The 25,218-nt window shown below is 42.8% G+C and overlaps 2 long non-coding RNA genes across 3 annotated transcripts in view; one reads left to right on the forward strand and one right to left on the reverse strand.

Moving 5' to 3' along the window:
* LOC122458708 lies at positions 1-17,302 on the reverse strand. The gene is made up of 4 exons (XR_006278880.1): positions 17,291-17,302; positions 12,653-12,657; positions 8,472-8,477; positions 1-120 (listed from the first exon to the last, which is right to left on the reverse strand). It is a non-coding gene; the product is annotated as an uncharacterized LOC122458708 (long non-coding RNA).
* LOC119851924 overlaps positions 5,548-25,218 on the forward strand; it is a 25,366-nt gene continuing 5,695 nt past the window's right edge. Inside the window, exon 1 of one of the 2 annotated variants that reach the window (XR_005291454.2) lies at positions 5,548-5,605. This is a non-coding gene — a long non-coding RNA (uncharacterized LOC119851924). The remainder of the gene's footprint in view (positions 5,606-25,218) is intronic. The other variant, XR_005291455.2, reaches the window with a different exon arrangement.

A 25,218-nucleotide genomic window follows, 5' to 3' on the forward strand; every position in this document is an offset into this window, starting at 1 on the left:
CTAACACTAGCCCTGGCTTTTATATGCAGAAAACCAGTTATGGCACGGGTGGGCTATGGAGTTTTTATAACTTGTTTGGGGGGCCTCAGAAAGAAAAAGGTTGAGAACCCCTGTTGTACACTTGTTTGGGGTACCCACCCCATGCAAGGCCTGATTAGAGAGAGACTGCCAATTAACCCTGTGACGGGTTGCACCTGGAGAAGATTCAGAGCTTACAAGATGTAATTGGTAATGAAGCCCACCTGGACAGGCTAAGCTGCTATAAACCCCAGCAGCAGAGAGTAAGAAGGGGGCTGTAGTCACTCTCTGGACTTAGAGAGAAATGGGGAAACTAGGGGGAGAATAGAGGCTCTCGGGGAAGGGCATACCCAGAGGAGGGTGGAGAAGGAGCCTGATAGAGGCAAACTCAGAAGCAACCCAAGGAAACAGCACCAAGGTTTGGGACAGTGCAGACCTTAGCTGATGGTTATAGGGTCCCTTGGCTGGAGTACTGGGTGGGCCTGGGATCCCTTATAAGCCACTGGGGAAGTGGCACAGTCTAGGCAATAGACTGGAAGGCTGCCTGAGACAGGTTGTCCAGGGGGACTTTGATACCCTGGAAGGAGAAGACTAGGAAAGAAAGAACCAAGCCAGGAAGAGTCCAGAGAGAGAAACAACAGAGCAAGTGACTAAAGGAAGGGCCATCAGACCTGAGTGGTGCTAATCCCCCCAATGTGGCCAGCAGAAGGCACCCAGCCATGAGTGGACATATACACACCCAAAGTGACCTCGAAATGGGGGCATCAAATGGTGATTAAACAGCAACAAGTGAAGGCATGTTTTAAAGGAAGAGGGAGAAGCCTTTTCATTTCTAACTCTCCAGCTCCAGGGTAGGCAGATGTTTGGGGTTTTTCAGGGGTGATGTTGCCATGCAGGAATTAAAGGGCACCTGTGGTTCTGCAAGCCTGCCTCCAAATGCTGACGAGCACATGCAGCAGCTCAGTCAGGGCGGAACATGTTCGGTGCCAGTGGAATATTCTGAGACTTAACAACAAGGTTCTAGCAGGTTCTCTTGAGCCTGACACAGACTGGAAATGGTGACTTTGAACAGTTTATAACCTGACCAGATCTGGACAGGATTCACAGGGGCTGCAGAAGGCACCTTTCTGACCCCAGGATTATCTTGCTGCTAAATATCAAGGCTTTGATACAAACTAAAGGAGCACTGGAGTTCTTTAAAATAACAGTTGGGAAAAATGTATTGTTGTGTGTGAGGTAATATACATATAGAAGTTATTATCACTCCTCCTATAAACTATAACACTGCATATTAACAAGCTCACTACAAATCCCAAATTATCATAGCTAGGGTAACCCTTCTGCTAGGTGGAGCTGGCAGCAACCAGGGCCGTGTTCAATATCTAGGGGTTCCCTTTCAACAATACAACACAGAACTGGCTTGAGCACCTACCCAGTAACCTGGGAAAATTACTCACCACTCGTGGGCACCTCTGAGAGGGAGGGAAGTCATCTAATGTTAATTAGGGAAAATGCCACAAGCAGGATTCTTAAACCTAAAACTGTGAGCAAGATACCTACCCCAGAGTACGTGGGGCAGTGTCTTCTGCCTCATGTTCTTGAGTTCTACAACCAGAAATTCTTTTACTGTGCCCCCTTCTGCTCCCTCGCCATACCCCACTCACAATGGTTGTCCTTGGTCAGTGAGGACCCAGGGTTCAGAAGTGGATCCCCACTGCCTACCTGGGGAAGAAGACACCTGGCTTGCTCGGCCATCTGAGCACTTGCTCTGGCTGGCCGCCTCGCCAGCCGCTGTTCCTCTCTGCTGACCGCCTCGCCAGCCGCTGTTCTTCACTGCCTGGCCACCTTGCCAGTCACTACACCTCCCGCTGTCTAACTGGTTGCCACTTTTGCCAGTCGCTCTGACTGGCCACTTATCAGTCACCTCCTGCTGCCACCTGCCTCTCTACTGTGACCTCTGCAGGTCAATCTCTTAGTAATTTTTAGATCTCAGCAGGCTGGGCAGGAACACTGCCCCACCACAAGTGATTTCAGCTCTCATTGACTACTTAATATAACAAAAGGCTCCTAATGAACATTGTTTAGCTCTATCTTTGAACAGTGGAGAGGAACAGGTTAATCCAGACTGGGGACCTTTAGGGAGGGTCCACATCTCCTAGCTAGGACACCTGTATCTACCCCTCTTATTTTCAAAGGGGTCTGGCATTCGAGCCCCTAGCTTAACAAGGGGCTTTTCAGCTGAGGATGACCCGTTCATTTCAGACAGGTTAAGTACAGTTCTGCTCCCCTTTATTCATACAATAAAGACAACATTGATAAAAGCATTTCACTACCCCTGCATTCAGTACTAAAGTGATTGTAACCCAACACTAGCCAAAGTTGATCACTTTGAGCAACACCGCTCTATCTACTGGATATCTAAGCAGAATAAGTGTGTTCATGTAAATACAGTTGGCTCCTGAAGTCTCTCCTACTCCCAGCTAAATATCAGGAGAAAGTTCATTCAGACCCTGCTTATACTAGTTACAGACTTCCCAAGTCTACTTAATTTCTGATGGCACTAATAACTACTCTATTTACATATTAGGAAGACACTACAGTGATTGAGGCCATCCAAGTGTTGGGGGGCAAATTTATAATTATCCAAGTCAACTATCTGGCAGCTGGGTGTTATAAAAGTGCTTTAGGTTTTACCCCCACCATGAGTTTGACTGTGCATCTTGCTGCAACGCTTCATGTTGCATCACATCAGGTTGCACCAGTCATATCTTGTCACTACAAATCACTTTGTTTTTGTAATGCAACTTGATCGACAAACCCAAACTGATGTGCTCCAGTCCAATTTGTCAGCCAAAATGACAGACAGAAAGAAACTTTTGTTTGTTTGTTTTGTTTAAATAAACAGAACTTGCTGTCCTTAATAGTATTGCAGTAGCACCCATCAAGATCAGTGTCCTATTGTGCTGGGTACTATACAAACACCTAGTAGGAGACGGTCCCTCCCTTAAAGACATCCCTCAGTGCATGAGGGAAACAAGGATTGAGTGACTTGGCCAAGGTCACATTGCGAGTCAGTGGCAATGCCAGGCATAGAAGGCAGTCCTTGCTCAGGCTAGTGCCCTACTTACTAGACCACTCTGTCTCCCCATGACCATGCAGCTTCCCCAGCTTCTTATGAAGCTCTGACAGTATTTAAAAAAATCTGCAAAAAAGAACAGGAGGATTTGTGGCACCTTAGAGACTCACTTCATCCGATGCTGTAGCTCATGAAAGCTTATTCTCAAATAAATTTGTTAGTCTCTAAGGTGCCACAAGTCCTCCTGTTCTTTTTTGAGGATACAGACTAACCCTGCTGCTACTCTGAAACCTAAAAAAATCTGCTCTGCTTTAGTTTAGGATTGTGCCAGGTAACCTACACACTATGATCCACCAGTAAAGCGAATTAATATAATCTTTCTTTTCTAGTATGGATTGTCCACCATGGATAAACAGCAGCCGCTCAAACTGACTTGCCATCAATAAGCAATATCAAGCCCATAATGCTTAAAAAGGTAAAGTCAGCCATATCAAAGCCAGTGTACGAGTTTCACATTCAGAAGAAACCTAAATTCCATAAGAGATGCAGCAATTGCCCCTCTTCATTTACACGCACACATACAAGTTCTCCCCTTGCCTGAGGAGGGAAATTATCCCTGTGCTTTGGCTGCTTTGTGCCAACTATGCTTGTGTACAGTGGCGGTAAAGGGGCCATCAGGCTGCTCCCTCAATCCTGGAAATATTCTTGACCCACAGAACCTCTGTAGCAGGAGCAGAGCTGGCTACATTGGCTCTGCACTTCCAGTGCAGGAGCATGCAGTGCTTGAAGGGTGGAGGAGTAAGGATGGGGGTGGTATACCAGACATGGCAGGAGAGGTGGCTGTGAAGTTCATATGCTGCTACAAAGCCCATGGCACCAGGGATGCAAGCCGGGAGAACCCTGAGGGATACCCTAAAATGAGCAAGAGGACGAACAACCCCGTGGTAGGTTTCAGAGTAGCAGCCATGTTAGTCTGTATTCGCAAAAAGAAAAGGAGTACTTGTGGCACCTTAGAGACTAACAAATTTATTAGAGCAAAAGCTTTCGTGAGCTACAGCTCACTTCATCAGATGTTGGGTCAGCAGGTACAAATCAGCATCCCCGCCGTCCCTCAGCTGTTCACCACAATGTGCTCCACAAATCACTTGCCCAGGGTCCTCACATCTTATCTCTCTCTTCCCAGCTATGCAATAGAATTCGGCAATTCCATGGCATTCAGACAATGGCTGATTATCTGGATTTGGTCCATTGTGCAGATATTATTTTGGCTTTTATGCCAACTTAGTGGTCACCATATACAGTGAGCCAGTGTAACCACCACCAAACAAACATGGCACCCTGCCCCTTCCCTCCCACCCTGTAACAAAGAGAAGAAAATGAAGAGCAGGACTTTTTGTTTAATATCTGTGTCAATGTCAGAATGAAGGCGTGCATTATTCTTTTGCCTTTTGCAATGAATGTGTGATACCTGATATAGTCAGTATTAATAAAGTAGAGTGCTTTATGCTATTTATATTGGTAATATGATTTCAATAAAATCCCCAGCTAAGAGTGTAGGAATGTAGATTTTTCTTTTATATTATTGCCAAGCCATGTCTGATCAAGTATATAACATGCATAAGTTTTCTGCTGGTGTATGCTTTATTTTGGATTTGCTCTAATGAAAACCAGCTATCTGTCTTTCTCAAACAGATGAAGTGATAACGGCACACCAGAGTTGTGAATGACTCCAGGATCCATTAATGTATTTTAGGGTATGTCTACACTGTGTCTGTGGGCGAGCCCCCCAGCCCAGGTCAACAGATTTGTGTTAAAAAACTAAAACTAGCCATGTAGACATTCTGGCTTGGGATGGAGCTCAGGCCCACAAGTCTGGAGGGAGAGGCTCGAGAATTCCAGCTCCAGCTACAGTTTCATCTTCAAAGCACTGCGTAAGCGACAAGCAGTGAATTATGTTCTCATAGGGTAATTTCATATTAAAACACTGAGGCAGATTCTCTGCCCTGCTTTGCTTGGGGAGGGAGCAGAGGCAAACTCCTACCTTGGGATTTTCTCAGCATGGAGGACTCTTCAATGGTCTGGTGCCTGTTTCACCAGCTCTTCCTCCTCCCTCTCTATAGTTCCCCAGTACAAAAGGTAAAATGTGGATGGAAAGGGGAATGGCTGGAATGCTAGGTGCTCCAGCAATTCCTAATTTAGGCACCGTTGCCAGTCAGTACATGTTACAGCACCCTGCAGACTGCTTTAACCAGGGTCAGGGCTAAAGCAGGCAGAGAATCAAGGAGTTCATTACTGTGATGGGTGTACCAGGCCCCCTGCTGGGTGCTTTGTGGTCCTACCACACAGGAACAGCAGAGGTGGGTCCTCCAGGCCTGCCTAGAAAGGCTGCAAGGAAGCAGCCAATCAGAGCACAGCAGGCTCAGTTAAAAGGCGCTGCAGGGCTCAAGCAGGTCAGTTGCTGGCTGAGACCAGAAGAGTGAAGGAGGATTAAAAGGTTGCGAAACTCTGTAGGTAAAGATGCTTGAAGGGGACCCTGCTCAAGCAGGGGAGGACTGTGGAGCTCTCAGGGCAGAGAGGCCTGGGACAGGGAACCCTGAGAAATCAGTACCGACTGAAAAACTCTCAAGGCAAGGAGGCCTGGGGGAGACCCTGTTTAAACATGAAACAGACAGAGAGTCCCAGAAGGAGATGGGACAGAGTGGGAAGCAGCCCAAGGAATGCTTAAGCAGCAGCTATTAAAAAAAGCTACATGTAGTTGCTATTTGTAGGGTCCCTTGGTTGGGACCTGGAGTAGTAGGTGGGCCCAGGTCCGGCCACTGGGAAAGTGGCCTATGCTCCAAGAATAGCATAAAACTAAGTACTAAAAGCCCGAGAAAGGGGCTAGCATTTAAATAGGTACATGGATGGTGCTTTAGACTCTGGAGAGGTCCAACCATTTGGTGGACTATTACAACAAGGGGATTCCTTCATGAAGTTAAACTAGCTGGAGGGCTGACCCACCTGGTGAGGAAAACCGCCAACAGGGGGTGGTGGGAACAGAGAAAGGAAAGAGTGCAGGATTGCACCCAGCTGATAGGAGGCACTCATGAGAGGCACCCTGTCACAGTTACACAGTGTAGGCTAGATGCAGTAGAGAATCTGAGCAATCGTTTCAAATTTATGGCAGTAAGCTATTAGCTAGGGATGAATGTTCATAGAGGTGCAGATGACTTAAAAAGAGTCCTGAATTTTTGCTCTGGAAAAGGACACAATTATTTTCACTTGAAGTTCAAAAAAACTTGGTCAGCCTTTTCGGAGAAGAGGGAAGAAAGAAATTTGGTTTTTTGCCAGGACAGGTGCTTATTTACTTTGTTTTAATTTTCATGTACTTCTGTATATTCTGGATTTAGCTAGGACCAGAAACTACTAGCCATGTAACGCAATAGGTCTGTATGGTGTTTTGGATAATCTTCAGATGAGGCTTGGATAGGCCACAGACACACCCAAATATTTATCACCAAACTTTTTGAATTTTCCAGTCTCTGCTATTGGGGTACTACTTCCAGTCAAAATCCATGATTCTTACCATTTAAAAATCTCTGGGAGAAATCTTCATCCTTTTCCATCTCATGTGACTTGTCACATGACTTCTATTATGAGTCAGAGGCCACGTTCCCATGAGCCTCAAGAAACAACGAGAAAGCTACAGGGTGTGAGATGCATTAATAGTACCCTGTTATAATGTGATAATGATGCCATGTCACAAGTTTAGCATAACATGGAGGGCAAGTCTTCTAATACTAAAAATGGACCTGAAAAACAACTCCAAAAAACTCCCAACCTTTGAATGTTGACTCCTGATCTAAATGTTGCAATGGGCTAATATTTCTATAATAGGCTGAACTCAAACCTTGGATCTTGCCACCAACTCAAGGAGCTTGGCTTGTTTAGCTTAACTAAAAGAAGGTTGAGGGGAAATATGATTGCTCTCTATAAATATATCAGAGGGATAAATATCGTAGAGGAATTATTTAAGCTCAGTACCAATGTGGACACAAGAACAAATGGATATAAACTGGCCATCGGGAAGTTTAGACTTGAAATTGGACTAAGGTTTCTAACCATCAGAGGAATGAAGTTTTGGAATGGCCTTCCAAGGGAAGCAGTGGGGGCAAAAGACCTATCTGGCTTCAAGATTAAGCTCAATAAGTTTATGGAGGAGATGGTATGATGGGATAACATGATTTTTGGCAATTAATTACTCTTTAAATATTCATGGTAAATAGGCCCAATGGCCTGTGATGGGATGTTGGATGGGGTGAGATCTGAGTTCCTACAGAGAATTATTTTCTGGGTATCTGGCTGGTGAATCTTGCCCATATGCTCAGGGTTTAGCTGATCACCATATTAGGGGTCGGGAAGGAATTTTCCTCCAGGACAGATTGGAAGAGGCCCTGGAGGTTTTTCACCTTGCTCTGTAGCATGGGGCACGGTCACTTGCTAGAGGATTCTCTGCTCCTTGAAGTCTTTAAACCATGGTTTGAGGACTTCAATAGCTCAGACATAGGTGAAAGGTTTTTCCACAGGAGTGAGTTGGTGAGATTCTGTGGTCAACATTCCACACAAAGATGGACTACAAGCCATCAGGAACAGTATCCCCGATAATGTCATGGCTAACCTGGTGGCTGAACTTTGGGACTTTGTCCTCACCCATAACTATTTCACATTTGGGGACAATGTATACCTTCAAATCAGCAGCACTGCTATGGTTACCCGCATGGCCCCACAGTATGCCAACATTTTTATGGCTGACTTAGAACAACGCTTCCTCAGCTCTCATCCCCTAATGCCCCTACTCTACTTGCACTACATTGATGACATCTTCATCATCTGGACCCATGGAAAAGAAGCCCTTGAGGAATTCCACCATGATTTCAACAATTTCCATCCCACCATCAACCTCAGCCTGGACCAGTCCACACAAGAGATCCACTTCCTGGACACTACGGTGCTAATAAGCTATGGTCACATAAACACCACCATATATCGGAAACCTACTGACCGCTATTCCTACCTACATGCCTCTAGCTTTCATCCAGATCATACCACACGATCCATTGTCTACAGCCAAGCTCTACGATGTAACCTCATTTGCTCCAACCCCTCAGACAGAGACAAACACCTACAAGATCTCTATCATGCATTCTTACAACTACAATACTCACCTGCTGAAGTGAAGAAACAGATTGACAGAGCCAGAAGAGTACCCAGAAGTCACCTACTACAGGACAGGCCCAACAAAGAAAATAACAGAACGCCACTAGCCATCACCTTTAGCCCCCAACTAAAACCTCTCCAACGCATCATCAAGGATCTACAACCTATCCTGAAGGACGACCCATCACTCTCACAGATCTTGGGAGACAGGCCAGTCCTTGCTTACAGACAGCCCCCCCACCCTGAAGCAAATACTCACCAGCAACCACATACCACACAACAGAACCACTAACACAGGAACCTATCCTTGCAACAAAGCCCGTTGCCAACTCTGTCCACATATCTATTCAGTGGACACCATCATAGGGCCTAATCACATCAGCCACGCTATCAGAGGCTCGTTCACCTGTGCATCTACCAATGTGATATATGCCATCATGTGCCAGCAATGCCCCTCTGCCAGGTACATTGGTCAAACTGGACAGTCTCTACGTAAAAGAATAAATGGACACAAATCAGATGTCAAGAATTATAACATTCAAAAACCCATTCGGAGAACACTTCAATCTCTCCGGTCACTCGATTATAGACCTGAGGGTGGCTATCCTTCAACAAAAAAACTCCAAAAACAGACTCCAACGAGAGACTGCTGAATTGAATTTGCAAACTGGATACAATTTAACTTAGGCTTGAATAGAGACTGGGAATGGATGAGTCATTACATAAAGTAAAACTATTTCCCCATGTTCTTTCTCCCACCCCCACCCCACCCCCCACCGTTCCTCAGATGTTCTTGTTAACTGCTGGAAATAGCCTACCTTGCTTGTCACCATGAAAGGTTTTCCTCTCCCCCCTCCCCCCCGCTGCTGGTGATAGCTCATCTTAAGTGATCACTCTCCTTACAGTGTGTATGATAAAACCCATTGTTTCATGTTCTCTGTGTGTGTATATAAATCTCCCCACTGTATTTTTCACCAAATGCATCTGATGAAGTGAGCTGTAGCTCACGAAAGCTTATGCTCAAATAAATGTGTTAGTCTCTAAGGTGCCACAAGTATTCCTTTTCTTTTTGCGAATACAGACTAACACGGCTGCTACTCTGAAACCTGATTTGTTATTACTATCCACAGAAACGTTATGTCTGCCAAGTACAATTTCCAATGGAATAGGTCCACATGTTGGTGTACTAATGGTTACATTCAATTTGGTGTGGAGGAAATACTTAAGGTGTCACCCACTAGTGACTGGAGGACTGAAATGCTACAGATTTTGACCCCCAAAAAAAGTTATTTTAGCTTCAGCTTACCAGTGAAGCTACAGGAGAACTTTTTTGGTCAGAAGCAGTGGCATTTCAGTGAAGCTAAAAGAGATGTGAGGGTTGTCAGTTTAAGTCCAGGTATTCAAGACACAAGCAGTATTCAGCTACTATTAAAATAAAGCTCCTTCTTACAATAATCACTCATAGCATTAGAGCATGTTTTGGCCCATATGAGTACATATGCAACCCCCCTCTAAAGGATTTCTTCTCCTTTTGCCTGAGGGGTCAGAACTCGCTTTCTGCACCATGTCCCCCTCTATAGGCATGGCTCCCATACACATCCTGTAGCCAGCTGACTGAGCCAGTACCATCTTCCTTACCTCCCTTAAAAGGCTCAAAAGTTATTTCATGGCTCGGTGAATGAGACAGTGTCAATTTCCCCCTGTAGACCAAGAACATCCCCCTCCATGACCAACATGAGGTCTAACCAGCCTGACAACTGCACCTATGTTGCTGTTGTCAATCTAGCGGGGAACAACTTCCTGAACTGCTTGAAGGTAATGGGACACAGCACATTTTTCTTATACTATTACATTTTATTTTTTTTTAAATGCAGAAAGTCAGAATATAAGAACTAGGGCTGGGTCTAAATAATAATATACATGGCCTCTAGGGAAGTTTAGATCTGGATCCAGATCTCAGTCTGAACTCTAACAGCTCTAATAACAAAGCCCTCCACTGACCACCTCAGTTCTTTGTTTATACTTCCTATCGCTCCCCTCCATAGTGTTGTCTTTTGGATTCCATCCTACATAGTGTCAATATTTCAGTGTTACTCCTCAGCTTGCATGTTGTTTAAGATGTATCTCAGCTTCAAAATGCAATGACAGAAGACATGAATTACAAATATTATGATACATTAAGCTGTGAAAAGACAATGGTTAAATAAGGAAGCTGATCGGCTAAGACCAAAAGAAAATAAGTGGAATTCCATCAAAAGGAAAGATGAATGAACAGAGCTACAGTGACATCTGCTGGTCCATTCATTAGTATTAGAGATGGTACTGAAAATTGGCACAGCGAGGGGGGAGCGGAATTACACATTAAACTTAATAAATCCTAAACTAAAATCTTCTTTTTGATGAAGATACATCATGTTTAACTGCTATAATGTATAATTCTGCACCCAGGAGAAAAACAGTGATTGGAACGGCAGGTTATTATATTTATCATAAAATCATACACAGCAGGGTTGGAAAGATCCCTTTGCCATTTAGGATAACTACTACCCATGATGGCCTAATTTTTCAGAAGTGAGCAGTGATTTCAGATGTCTCAATTTGTAGGTGTTCATCTTGTCAAATCTTAAAGGGGCCAAATTTCTGGTAAGTGGTGAGCACCTACCCTTTGAGAATTTGGACCTTTTTAAGGTGTCTCAATATGGACAGCCAGAGACAGAGGCACCCAAAATCTCTGGTGCTTGTATATGTGTGTTTGCGGGGAGGGGTGCTGGAGTGATTGCTATGAAGGAAAAATATAAATTTACAAGACATCTGGAGAAGTGGCTTCACTCTGATCTGTACCTTCTAGCCTAATAACCCTGGAGTCCCTGTTAAATACAGTCTTTGCAACTGAGATGAAAAAAACTCCCCTTCTCCCACAATCTAGAAGATTATACAATGGTTTTATTTGCTTTGAGTAAGGTATATTTCTTAACGTAGAGAGGAGGTTTCCAAAGCAGCATATACTCTAGCCTATATAATTGTCAATTTCAATAAATAAATACATGTTATTTACTACTTACCATATCTTCTCAAGCAAGATGCCTTCTCAGCAGGACCTCTTTTCCTCAAATGAGATTAGTACTTTTCTGTTGCCATTAGTAAAAAATTAATAAAGTTCTCATCCTTTGGAAAACAGCTGAATTAGTTAAAAATATGCAACACACACCTTTGCTTTCTTAATCCAGATGACAAGGGGGTAGGCAGACAGAGTGGCAAAAGGAACTTTCCATTTCATCTCTAAAATACTGCTTTGGGATTACTGTGGGTGGGTTTAGAGTGCTGTAATTTTATGGTGCACAGAGCATCCTTCTTGCACATCTAAAAACTGAGAAAAAGAGATCACACTATTGCAGTATGTGGGAGGGAGGAGATATATAAATAACAAGTGCATAAAATATAGACATGAATGATACCATTGGACACCATCCTACCTTATACCTATATTAATCAGAACCAGTAGCACTTAACAGCAATAAAATGTACATTTGAAAAAACAGTGCTAAGAGGAGTATCCTTAGGAACTATGCAACTCATCCAAGATTGCCCCCATAAACACCTCACCTGCCACAAGACCACCAACAAATATAAAGAAGTTGGATGAGACTTCCACCCTGTCTTCATAGCCAAGTGCTATCATTATTGTTGAGTAAGTGGTTATGGAGCTCACTTTCCAACTAAAGTAGGGTTTGGGGATTTTGTTTTAATTTCCTTTGTTTAATCAGAACTTTTCTCTATTGCTATCCATACATGTTCGAGCTGCTTATTCTCTGGTTCAGATTACAAATAATCCAAACCTCTTGCCATCTCAGGCAGTGTCCTAATCAGTGTTACATGCAATGCATTCTGGCGTACTTAATGACTAGGGAAGTCTCTAAGTGAAGTATATTTGTGGGGAGTGGCACCTGGAGGGCTGTCAAAGAGGCTGACTACCGTACAGTTTTTAAAAGAGAGTGGCCTATTAGAAGATTATGGAATGGAAGGGAGTGTTGTGGGACTATTGGCGGGTCAGTGAAAGGGAAAGGAGAGCCTAATTGCTCCGGGAGTGTTGGCGAAGAGAGGGAACGAATGAACTATTGGAAGGTTGCAAGAATGGACATCAAAAGGTTTGGATAGCAATCTAATGTTGGGGTTATGTGAACCACGCTGTACTTCCTAGGCCTTTGAGGTTCACTTATCCATATTGCCTGGCCGTTAACATCTACTCTAGTTTCCTGTCCCGAATTCTGAATTTTCGGGGGTTGGGGTTCTATTTTTACCACTTTGTAATTATGCTGCATTGAAAATGCAATGTGATATTGTTCAGACCTGCTCAGTTCCCACTAGAGCTGGGTAAATAAAGAATTTTGTTGTTGTTGTTGTTCACTGGCAATTCTGAAAAAATCAGAAGAAAAATTGTTTGGGTCAAACAAAATATTTTGTTTGACCTGAAACAAAAAGTTTAATTTTGATTGACCGTTTAATGTTTTGATTTAATTTTTGATAAAATTAAAAGAAAATTTTAAACAGTCATTTTGAGCTGGTAAATTGAAACATTTTTATTTTGAAAATATCAAAATGAAGGTTTTTTTAAATTAAAACATTTTTTGTTTTGTTTCAGTAAAAAAAATAATTTGGTGAAACTGACACAAATTTGTGAGATCTTTGCATCATTATATCTGCATTTTTTGTCTGAAAAAAGTTTAGGGCAAAAAATTTCACTGAGCTCTAGTTCTTATCCATTTCATTGCCTACACCATCATATCATGTTGCTCAAATGATTAGCTCAGTTGACCAGAGCTTCCCATCCACTCTTACTGTGTTATAGTATTATTATTTAGGGTGACGATACATCCCATTTACATACAAAAGTGGGCATTTGTCCCATTGCTCTTGCCAACTTGAGCAGTTGGCAAGAGTAAATAGGCCAAATATTCACTTTTGTCAAAAAAGTGGGGTGCAGGGGGGGAACGGCGATGCCAGCCCCGCGAAGGGAGGGTGGGGGCTTGGGTGAGCAGTGAGGGCAGCCTTGTGTAGGGATGGGGGTAGGGAGCCTGAGGTGAGCGGCTTGGGCCAGCCCTACAGGCAGAATGGGACAGGGGCCATGGGCCAGCCCCATGTGGACAGGAGGGAGGGAGGACTCAGGCTGGCCCCCTGTACAGGAGGCCTCGGGCCTGCGCCGTGCAGTGTCCTGTTTTTCCTTTGGGAAAATATGGTCACCCTATTATTATTATTAGGCAGAGTTAAGTCTAATATAGAATGGAAGGATTATACTGAAAAGCCAAAAAAAGAAAGAACAAGACAAGAAAATTCAAGACTGTGAATAAGCTAAAAGAGCTGATAATACTAGAAAATGGACTGAACTTACAAATATGGAGTAGTGAACGGAAAACAGAGCAAAGGCTATTGGCCAAGAAAAGCATGAGATCAACTGCAAAGCTTAATATGTGGTCACCTCAGGTAGTGAGGTGGTTTTATCACCCATGCTGATTTTGCTGTGTCTGTCCCATGTCTCATGACCCAGTTATTCCAAAATTCTTCCTGAGACTGACAGTGTAACCAGATCATGATATGGTGTTCTGCCATGATTACTTTGCATTGTGATTTGAGGGAACAAATACCATGACAGCTTGACACAACAATCAGAAGATAGTTTAAAAAGCAGCAACACTATTTCATGGTAATGGTGGCCTTCACCCTGCATTGGCTAAAATAAGGCTCTGAGGGCGACTTTTTACCTCTGTGATGACTACTAGGAGTTTTGGACCTGCAGTGTTTGCCAATATCTTTGTACTGCTAATCTAATCAGAGGCAGATTTTATTATGGGTTGTCTTTTGCTTTATATTTCATTCCTTTTCTTTGATAAGTTGCAGCTTGCAAAATTAAAACACGCCATATTTTATGCATCTGGAGTTAAGGGCAATAACATACCCATCTTGTCAGATATGTGCCTATCAAAAAAAAAAAAAAAGGCGGAGGTGCCATGTTTTAAAATAAAGTAAGAGGCTCACAGAAAAAATGTCAGCGTGTGGATTTTTAAAAAATAAGAGAGTAACACACTAATATCTCCAAAGAGGAAAATCAGCCTTCCCTGGCCCATGAGCCACATGCTTGGTTTGTCATGTTGCTTCTAGGTTGGACTATCTTAGTAATGTGCTCTATTTAGGGAGCATCCTTGGAAACTACTCAGAGCCTTCAGCTGGTGCACAACGTGGCTTTCCGCTGGCTTAGCTGAGTGAGTCATGACAAGCACACTAAGCCTAAATTCTGTGTGCGTACTGGTTTCCTATGTGCTTCTGAGTGCAATTCAAGTTGCTTTAATCTATTAAGGCCTATGTGGTCTGGATTCTGGCTGCTTTAGACGGTGCCTCCCTTCTACGTACCCTCTCAAAAGCTGAGGTCTGCCAAGGCACTCTGAGTAAAAGTGCTAAGATTTAAGGCTGACTGTAGGGCATTTTTGTTGAAGAGTCCATGACCTTTGTAGTTGTTCCCCTCACCAGTGTCAGAATTTATTGAACCTTGAGGATTCACTCCATGGTCCATCTTGTTTGTCCAAACAGTTTCTTGGATAAAAGTTTGGAGGAGAGATACCTCGTGTCCAAATGGTTGGGTGAGGATGGTGTTCTGAGTTCCTTTAGATTACAGAAGTGGCTGTGATTGATCTAGGACATGCCTGCTTGCTGCCAGTTCAATGTGGTTTGTCATTTTAAAAATGGTAAAGGTGCAATTGGATCTTGTCTTATACTGGCAGTTCTGAGAAGCATTTCTAATAATAGCAAGAAAAAAGAACCCTGAGTGATATTGATGAAGGGAAAACAGGGTCATGTGTTGGACTCTTTCTAGCTCATTTGAAGGCTCTAGGTTCAACAGAGATAGGCACACTCTGGAGTCATGGGGAAAAGCCCGTAGATGAGTGAATGAAAAACTTTAACCCTGAAGCAAATATCTGTACTTGGTAAACATTTGGGGCAGGGATTGTCATTTAGTATATGTCAATGCAAAGTCTATCACAAGGGGGCACTGACATGTCCAATAATTGTGGACTTGGGATAATTAGAGTTCAAAGAAGTTTCTGAAATTAAAGAGAACTGTGTGAAATAATGGAAATGCTGGTTTGGTTAAGGCAGGAAAATCCTTAGGCTCATATTTGCCTATTTCCATGTAAAATATGCAGAAGGGTGTAATTAAAAGGTCTTTGGTTTGTGGATTGCTACCACTTTAGAAGCTTCACTCATGGTGAAGAGTTCCATTGACCTCAAAGAGGCTCCTAATAGAAGTGAAATCACCCACAGGGTTAAGTGTTTGCAGGATCAGGTTCTTAGAACCTGACCCCCCCCCATCACTTGCGTACATTATTAACTTAAGTATGTGACCCTACTGATTGTCTGCAGGATCAGGGCCTTCCACTGTAAGTTCCTTGGTTCGAAGACTGAGCACAGTGTCAGCAATTAATTACTAAGTAATTAATAATAAGAATACATTTAATATATGGAATTTGATAAAGCAAAATGTCTGGGTTTTTGTTAAAAACCTACACAAAGCCTATAAATCCAATTGAACAGGCGGTATGTAATCTTCCTCTGACTTGACACTGCAATAATGTATACAATTTCCAAAACCATGTTGTAATTGAACACAATATGTAATCTGCAAATGCTTGTTTTACAGGTGATTCAATCTTTGTCTGATTCTTGCAGCCCTGCTCTGTATGCATATCACATGCAAGATCTTGTTTCCACATACGCAGAAGGATTTCATGCGTCTTTTGTGCTTTTTTCAGAGTAGCAGCCGTGTTAGTCTGTATTCGCAAAAAGAAAAGGAGTACTTGTGGCACCTTAGAGACTAACAAATTTATTAGAGCATAAGCTTTCGTGAGCTACAGCTCACTTCATCGGATGCATTTGGTGGAAAAAACAGAGGAGAGATTTATATACACACACACACAGAGAACATGAAACAATGGGTTTATCATACACACTGTAAGGAGAGTGATCACTTAAGATAAGCCATCACCCACAGCAGGGGGGGGAAAGGAGGAAAACCTTCCATGGTGACAAGCAGGTAGGCTAATTCCAGCAGTTAACAAGAATATCAGAGGAACAGTGGGGGGTGGGGTGGGGGCGAGAAATACCATGGGGAAATAGTTTTACTTTGTGTAATGACTCATCCATTCCCAGTCTCTATTCAAGCCTAAGTTAATTGTATCCAGTTTGCAAATTAATTCCAATTCAGCAGTCTCTCGTTGGAGTCTGTTTTTGAAGCTTTTTTGTTGAAGTATAGCCACTCTTAGGTCTGTGATCGAGTGACCAGAGAGATTGAAGTGTTCTCCAACTGGTTTTTGAATGTTATAATTCTTGACGTCTGATTTGTGTCCATTCATTCTTTTACGTAGAGACTGTCCAGTTGGCCAATGTACATGGCAGAGGGGCATTGCTGGCACATGATGGCATATATCACATTGGTAGATGCGCAGGTGAACGAGCCTCTGATAGTGTGGCTGATGTGATTAGGCCCTATGATGGTATCCCCTGAATAGATATGTGGACAGAGTTGGCAACGGGCTTTGTTGCAAGGATAGGTTCCTGGGTTAGTGGTTCTGTTGTGTGGTGTGTGGTTGCTGGTGAGTATTTGCTTCAGATTGGGGGGCTGTCTGTAAGCAAGGACTGGTCTATCTCCCAAGATCTGAGAGAGCGATGGCTCGTCCTTCAGGATAGGTTGTAGATCCTTGATGATGCGTTGGAGAGGTTTTAGTTGGGGGCTGAAGGTGATGGCTAGTGGCGTTCTGTTGTTTTCTTTGTTGGGCCTGTCCTGTAGTAGGTGACTTCTGGGTACTCTTCTGGCTCTGTCAATCTGTTTGTTCACTTCAGCAGGTGGGTATTGTAGTTGTAGGAATGCCATGTACATTGGCCAAACTGGACAGTCTCTACGTAAAAGAATGAATGGACACAAATCAGACGTCAAGAATTATAACATTCAAAAACCAGTTGGAGAACACTTCAATCTCTCTGGTCACTCGATCACAGACCTAAGAGTGGCTATACTTCAACAAAAAAGCTTCAAAAACAGACTCCAACGAGAGACTGCTGAATTGGAATTAATTTGCAAACTGGATACAATTAACTTAGGCTTGAATAGAGACTGGGAATGGATGAGTCATTACACAAAGTAAAACTATTTCCCCATGGTATTTCTCCCCCCCACCCCACCCCCCACTGTTCCTCTGATATTCTTGTTAACTGCTGGAATTAGCCTACCTGCTTGTCACCATGAAAGGTTTTCCTCCTTTCCCCCCCCTGCTGTTGGTGATGGCTTATCTTAAGTGATCACTCTCCTTACAGTGTGTATGATAAACCCATTGTTTCATGTTCTCTGTGTGTGTGTATATAAATCTCTCCTCTGTTTTTTCCACCAAATGCATCCGATGAAGTGAGCTGTAGCTCACGAAAGCTTATGCTCTAATAAATTTGTTAGTCTCTAAGGTGCCACAAGTACTCCTTTTCTTTTTGTGCTTTTGACATCCAAACAACCCAGTTCCCATCCTGACACAGCAATTGAAGTGTGTTCAACTTGGCGGCCCTGAGTGTTTACTCTTGGAATACATAAATCAATTATTTCACCGCGTGGTTGTAATTCCTCAAAAATTATATTCTGCCCAAGTCTAAGGCTTTTAAAAAACAAGCAAACAAAAGACAATCCCACATAGGGCAGTAGAGAAATGAGCTGTGTAGCTTGTCACCCCCTTAAGAAATGTTCATTTTCTGCCTGCAACAGTTGTCCTTCAGCAAGCGGCTAATGAAGTAGCAAAAAGGGGCTGGGGGTGGGGGGTGAAGGCTTGTGCTCCAGTGATGTGGAATTCTGGGACCTGTAGATTTAGTCTACCAAGGCTTTTTTTTCCTCTCTCTGGGGTATCAACAAAGCTGTATGACACTCCAGGCTCCTAATTCATTGGCTAGTGGCTTTTCATTCTGCTACCTGCTGAGCCTCCATCATAATGATGAGTTCCAGCCTTCAAGGGTAATATTTTACATACTGTAGCTATCTTACTCTCTACACACAGAGGTACAGATTACATTGGGAGAGTAGCATGTTCTGCACATGCAGATACCAATCCGAATAAGCATCTTGAAGGAAAAGGGAAAGTCACTATCTAGGAAATATCAATTGATTTATAGGAGGGGTGAATTACTGAAGTTTGGAGATAAATGTAAAACACATTTAACTAACTGAAAAACTCACAGGCAATATATGGCTAATTTATTTCTTCTGATTTTCAGGGGTGCTGAGTACTCCCAGCTCCCATGGATATCAATTGGAATTGTGGTTGCACAAAGCCTCTGAAATTTGCAAAGAATGTGTAACTACCAAATAAGATGGTAGCTATACTAAAATAAACGGACACTCAGCTCAAAACCCACATTTCAAGAACACTTTTTTCCATTTATTAACAATTAGAACTGGCCAAAATGTTTCAAATCATTTTTTTCCTTTGAAAAATAGCCATTTTTCATAAATGTGGCCACTTCTCATGGAAGTTTTCTTGAAAAAGTTTTTTTCTGAAATTTTATGGGATTTGCGTCTTTTTTTTTGTTTTGATTAAATTAGAAAATGAAAAATGTAGCATGATTTTCTGATGGTGTTGCCTGGTTTCCCTCCTTTTTTCTCCATTTCTCTCCCCTTTTCAGTGACAAAATGAAAAGAGGAAAATGGAAGAAGGAAAAAGAAAACTGAAAACATTTCATATCTGATAATATTTGAATTTTGAAATATTTCCTATGCCCAGAAATTGTGTTCCATTTCAAAGCTTGGAAAATGACTTCAAAGTTTTTGCAAAAAGAAAAGGAGTACATGTGGCACCTTAGAGACTAACAAATTTATTTGAGGATAAGCTTTCGTGAGCTACAGCTCACTTCATCGGATGCATTTGGTGGAAAATACAGTGGGGAGATTTATATATACACACACACTCAGAGAACATGAAACAATGGGTTTTATCATACACACTGTAAGGAGAGTGATCACTTAAGATGAGCCATCACCAGCAGCGGGGGGGGGGGAGGAGGAAAACCTTTCATGGTGACAAGCAAGGTAGGCTATTTCCAGCAGTTAACAAGAACATCTGAGGAACGGTGGGGGGGGGGGAGAAATAACATGGGGAAATAGTTTTACTTTATGTAATGACTCATCCATTCCCAGTCTCTATTCAAGCCTAAGTTAATTGTATCCAGTTTGCATATTAATTCCAATTCAGCAGTCTCTCGTTGGAGTCTGTTTTTGGAGTTTTTTTGTTGAAGGATAGCCACCCTCAGGTCTGTAATCGAGTGACCAGAGAGATTGAAGTGTTCTCCGACTAGGTTTTTGAATGTTATAATTCTTGACATCTGATTTGTGTCCATTTATTCTTTTACGTAGAGACTGTCCAGTTTCACCAATGTACATGGCAGAGGAGCATTGCTGGCACATGATGGCATATATCACATTGGTAGATGCGCAGGTGAACGAGCCGCTGATAGTGTGGCTGATGTGATTAGACCCTATGATGTTGTCCCCTGAACAGATATGTGGACAGAGTTGGCAACGGGCTTTGTTGCAAGGATAGGTTCCTGGGTTAGTGGTTCTGTTGTGTGGTGTGTGGTTGCTGGTAAGTATTTGCTTCAGATTGGGGGGCTGTCTGTAAGCAAGGACTGGCCTGTCTCCCAAGATCTGTGAGAGTGATGGGTCATCCTTCAGGATAGGTTGTAAATCCTTGATGATGCACTGGAGAGGTTTTAGTTGGGGGCTGAAGGTGATGGCTAGTGGCGTTCTGTTATTTTCTTTGTTGGGCCTATCCTATAATTGGTGACTTCTGGGTACTCTTCTGGCTCTGTCAATTTGACAGCAGGATTGTCTGGCTATGTAGACTCCCTCCTCAGGCCCTACATTACCAGCACTCCCAGCTATCTTCGAGACACCACTGACTTCCTGAGGAAACTACAATCCATTGGTGATCTTCCTAAAAACACCATCCTAGCCACTATGGATGTAGAAGCCCTTTACACCAATATTCCACACAAAGATGGACTACAAGCCGTCAGGAACAGTATCCCCAATAATGTCACGGCAAACCTGGTGGCTGAACTTTGTGACTCTGTCCTCACCCATAACTATTTCACATTTGGGAACAATGTATACCTTCAAATCAGTGGAACTGCGATGGGTACCCGCATGGCCCCACAGTATGCCAACATTTTTATGGCTGACTTAGAACAACACTTCCTCAGCTCTCGTCCCCTAATGCCCCTACTCTACTTGCACTACATTGATGACATCTTCATCATCTGGACCCATGAAAAAGAAGCCCTTGAGGAATTCCACCATGATTTCAACAATTTCCATCCCACCATCAACCTCAGCCTGGACCAGTCCACACAAGAGATCCACTTCCTGGACACTACGGTGCTCATACACAATGGTCACATAAACACCACCCTATATCAGAAACCTATTGACCGCTATTCCTTCCTACATGCCTCTAGCTTTCATCCAGATCATACCACACGATCCATTGTCTACAGCCAAGCTCTACGATGTAACCTCATTTGCTCCAACCCCTCAGACAGAGACAAACACCTACAAGATCTCTATCATGCATTCTTACAACTACAATACCCACCTGCTGAAGTGAAGAAACAGATTGACAGAGCCAGAAGAGTACCCAGAAGTCACCTACTACAGGACAGGCCCAACAATGAAAATAACAGAACGCCACTAGCCATCACCTTCAGCCCCCAACTAAAACCTCTCCAACGCATCATCAAGGATCTACAACCTATCCTGAAGGACGACCCATCACTCTCACAGATGTTGGGAGACAGGCCAGTCCTTGCTTACAGACAGCCCCCCCCCCACCCTGAAGCAAATACTCACCAGCAACCACACAACAGAACCACTAACCCAGGAACCTATCCTTGCAACAAAGCCCGTTGCCAACTCTGTCCACATATCTATTCAGGGGACACCATCATAGGGCCTAATCACATCAGCCACACTATCAGAGGCTCGTTCACCTGCGCATCTACCAATGTGATATATGCCATCATGTGCCAGCAATGCCCCTCTGCCATGTACATTGGCCAAACTGGACAGTCTCTACGTAAAAGAATGAATGGACACAAATCAGACGTCAAGAATTATAACATTCAAAAACCAGTTGGAGAACACTTCAATCTCTCTGGTCACTCGATCACAGACCTAAGAGTGGCTATACTTCAACAAAAAAGCTTCAAAAACAGACTCCAACGAGAGACTGCTGAATTGGAATTAATTTGCAAACTGGATACAATTAACTTAGGCTTGAATAGAGACTGGGAATGGATGAGTCATTACACAAGTAAAACTATTTCCCCATGGTATTTCTCCCCCCCACCCCACCCCCCACTGTTCCTCTGATATTCTTGTTAACTGCTGGAATTAGCCTACCTGCTTGTCACCATGGAAGGTTTTCCTCCTTCCCCCACCTGCTGTGGGTGATGGCTTATCTTAAGTGATCACTCTCCTTAGAGTGTGTATGATAAACCCATTGTTTCATGTTCTCTGTGTGTGTGTATATAAATCTCTCCTCTGTTTTTTCCACCAAATGCATCCGATGAAGTGAGCTGTAGCTCACGAAAGCTTATGCTCTAATAAATTTGTTAGTCTCTAAGGTGCCACAAGTACTCCTTTTCTTTTTGCGAATACAGACTAACACGGCTGCTACTCTGAAACCTATCAGAGGCTCGTTCACCTGTGCATCTACCAATGAGATATATGCCATCATGTGCCAGCAATGCCCCTCTGCCATGTACATTGGTGAAACTGGACAGTCTCTACGTAAAAGAATAAATCGACACAAGTCAGACGTCAAGAATTATAACATTCAAAAACCAGTCGGGGAACACTTCAATCTCTCCGGTTACTCAATTACAGACCTGAGGGTGGCTATCCTTCAACAAAAAAAACTCCCAAAACAGACTCCAACGAGAGACTACTGAATTGTAATTAATTTGCAAACTGGATACAATTTTAACTTTAGGCTTGAATAGAGACTGGGAATGGATGAGTCATTACATAAAGTAAAACTATTTCTCCCCCCCTTCCCACCCCCCACTGTTCCTCAGATGTTCTTGTTAACTGCTGGAAATAGCCTACCTTGCTTTTCACCATGAAAGGTTTTCCTCCGTTTCCCCCCCCCCCCCCCCGCTGCTGGTGATGGCTCATCTTAAGTGATCACTCTCCTTACAGGTTTCAGAGTAGCAGCCGTGTTAGTCTGTATTCGCAAAAAGAAAAGGAGTACTTGTGGCACCTTAGAGACTAACAAATTTATTAGAGCATAAGCTTTCGTGAGCTACAGCTCACTTTATCGGATGCGTTTGGTGGAAAAAACAGAGGAGAGATTTATATACACACACACACAGAGAACATGAAACAATGGGTTTATCATACACACTGCAAGGAGAGTGATCTCTTAAGATAAGCCATCACCAGCAGCAGGGGAGGGAAAGGAGGAAAACCTTTCATTGTTTCATGTTCTCTGTGTGTGTATATAAATCTCCCCACTGTATTTTCCACCAAATGCATCTGATGAAGTGAGCTGTAGCTCATGAAAGCTTATGCTCAAATAAGTGTGTTTAGTCTCTAAGGTGCCACAAGTACTCCTTTTCTTTTTGCAAATACAGACTAATACAGCTGCTACTCTGAAACCTGTCGTCATTCAAAGTTTTTGAAATTTTTCAGAAGTTTTTTATCTTTTTTGACCAGCTGTTGTAACAACACTTTAGAAACCTCAAAGTCAAATATGTTTTTAGATTTGTCATCCTCCACTTTTACATGCAGAGGGGAATGGATTGTTGACACATCCTGGTAGTTTCTGTTCACATGCCCTGGTATGGTAAGCCATGTCCTTTCCTGTTCCATTCACTCTATGCTGTGGAGAAGGGCATTCAGGAAGCTGAGGGAAAAGACTTCCATCCCAGACACAGTGTGTTATGAGAGGGACCTCACTGGACATGGCTGATATTGAGAGGGTTTCCTCCTATTCTGACAATCTCCTTATCATCCATAGCTTCCCCAATACAGATACTATCCTGATAATTGAAATAAATAAATACTACTATGCAATGTGCAGCCTTTTTTTTAATGGCACCATTTATCTGATCTGACGGACAGTAGAACATAGCTTCTAGCTAAGCAGTGTCTCATTTTTTAAAATATCAGCGATGTAATAAAACAAATAAGTACTTTAAAACTGTCCAAAATTAGAGCTAGTCAAAATTTTCCAACTTTTCATTTTTAAAATAATGTTTCCCTTAAAATTTCAAATTTTTCAAAATTGCAAAAAGAGAAAATAATCAACCGTGTTTACAGGATTCCCACCCCCAAAACTTTTCAACCAGCTGTACCTGAACTTAATAGTGAAACCAAGTGATTGTTAAATATAGCCATTGTTTATGTACTGTTGTTAGAGAAGGGGTGGCATTATCTAGTGATAAATTTAAAAAAAAAAACTATAGGGGAAGTTTTAATAATAACTTAAGCTTTTTCTTTTAACTACAATATTAAGAGGAAGGGCTAAATTGATTCAATTTTTAAAAAGCATCATCCCAAAACTTCAGCAAAGCTTAATCTGAACAAAGTCTTACTTGTGGGGCAAAGTTCACCTAAGTTTGTCCCACGTTATTAATCTTTTTCACATGCCTTTGAATATCCTGGTACAATTCAGGACCAAAACTAGAAATATTGGATTCCTCACAAGAATTCTAACCAGTAGGGCAGTGTTTCCCAAACTTGGGATGCCACTTGTTCAGGGAAAGCCCCTGGCGGGCCCGGCCAGTTGGTTTACCTGCCACATCCACAGGTTCAGCTGATCTCGGTTCCCATTGGCCTGCAGCAGCGAACCGCGGCCAGTGGGAGCCACGATCGGCCGAACCTGCAGACACGGCAGGTAAGCAAACCGGCCAGGCCCACCAGGGACTTTCCATGCACAAGCGGCTTCCCAAGTTTGGGAAACACTGTAGTATGGCATACTCAGAAAATGTGAATATTTTGGATAGTGCTTGGATAAGGAACCAAAATTCGGGGTGCCTCTCCAAACCCAATTCAACTTAATTTGTTTAGGTCTAACCACCAATTTAAAATATTCTTCTATTTATTTTTTATTACAGTAGCAACTAGAGGCTCTGGCCAGCACTGGGGCCTTACCTGCTAGGTGCTGTTCATAGACATAGCAAGAAAAAGCCCCAGCTTCATGGAGATTACAGTCTAGACAAAACAGCTAAAGAAAGTAATATTTTCCCCATTTTACAAGTGGGAAACTGAGCCACCAAGATTAAATGACTTGCCCACAGCAGAGAAGAGGACTGAAACCCAGATCTAGTGAGTCTTAGAATAGTGTCTTAATCTCAAGATTACAAAGCTGCTTCTATTTGAATTCTTGAAATTTGGTTTCCAGCTTCCATTTATGGTGGCAAAATCAAAATTACAGGGCATTTCTAAAGAGAGGACTAGGGATTTGTGCATGTATTATACTTCTGAGAACCTGAATGTCTGAGACAACTGGATTCTGAAACAATGAGGTCCATTGATTCTCTGGGCTGTCTACATGGTGCGTTACTCTGCATTAGAGGAGCATGAATTCTAGTGCACACTAGTGTTTGCTGGGTCCACACAGGCCAGTTAGTGTGCAACATGCTAGAATTTACTTCCCCTCCAGTGCAGACTAATGCACTATATAGACATGACCTTTCTTCCTACCCACCACATCCTCCCATGAAGCTTCTCTTCTTGTTCTTGCCTTGCCTTCCAACACTTGTTCTACACGATTCCTATAACCACGCAGCAAAGTTCTATCAGTTAATTCCTTCCCTCTGACCCACTTTCTGATTCTATTGCTTCCTCT

Source organism: Dermochelys coriacea, chromosome 2, assembly GCF_009764565.3.
Source record: "Dermochelys coriacea isolate rDerCor1 chromosome 2, rDerCor1.pri.v4, whole genome shotgun sequence".
Classification (NCBI taxonomy): domain Eukaryota; kingdom Metazoa; phylum Chordata; order Testudines; family Dermochelyidae; genus Dermochelys; species Dermochelys coriacea.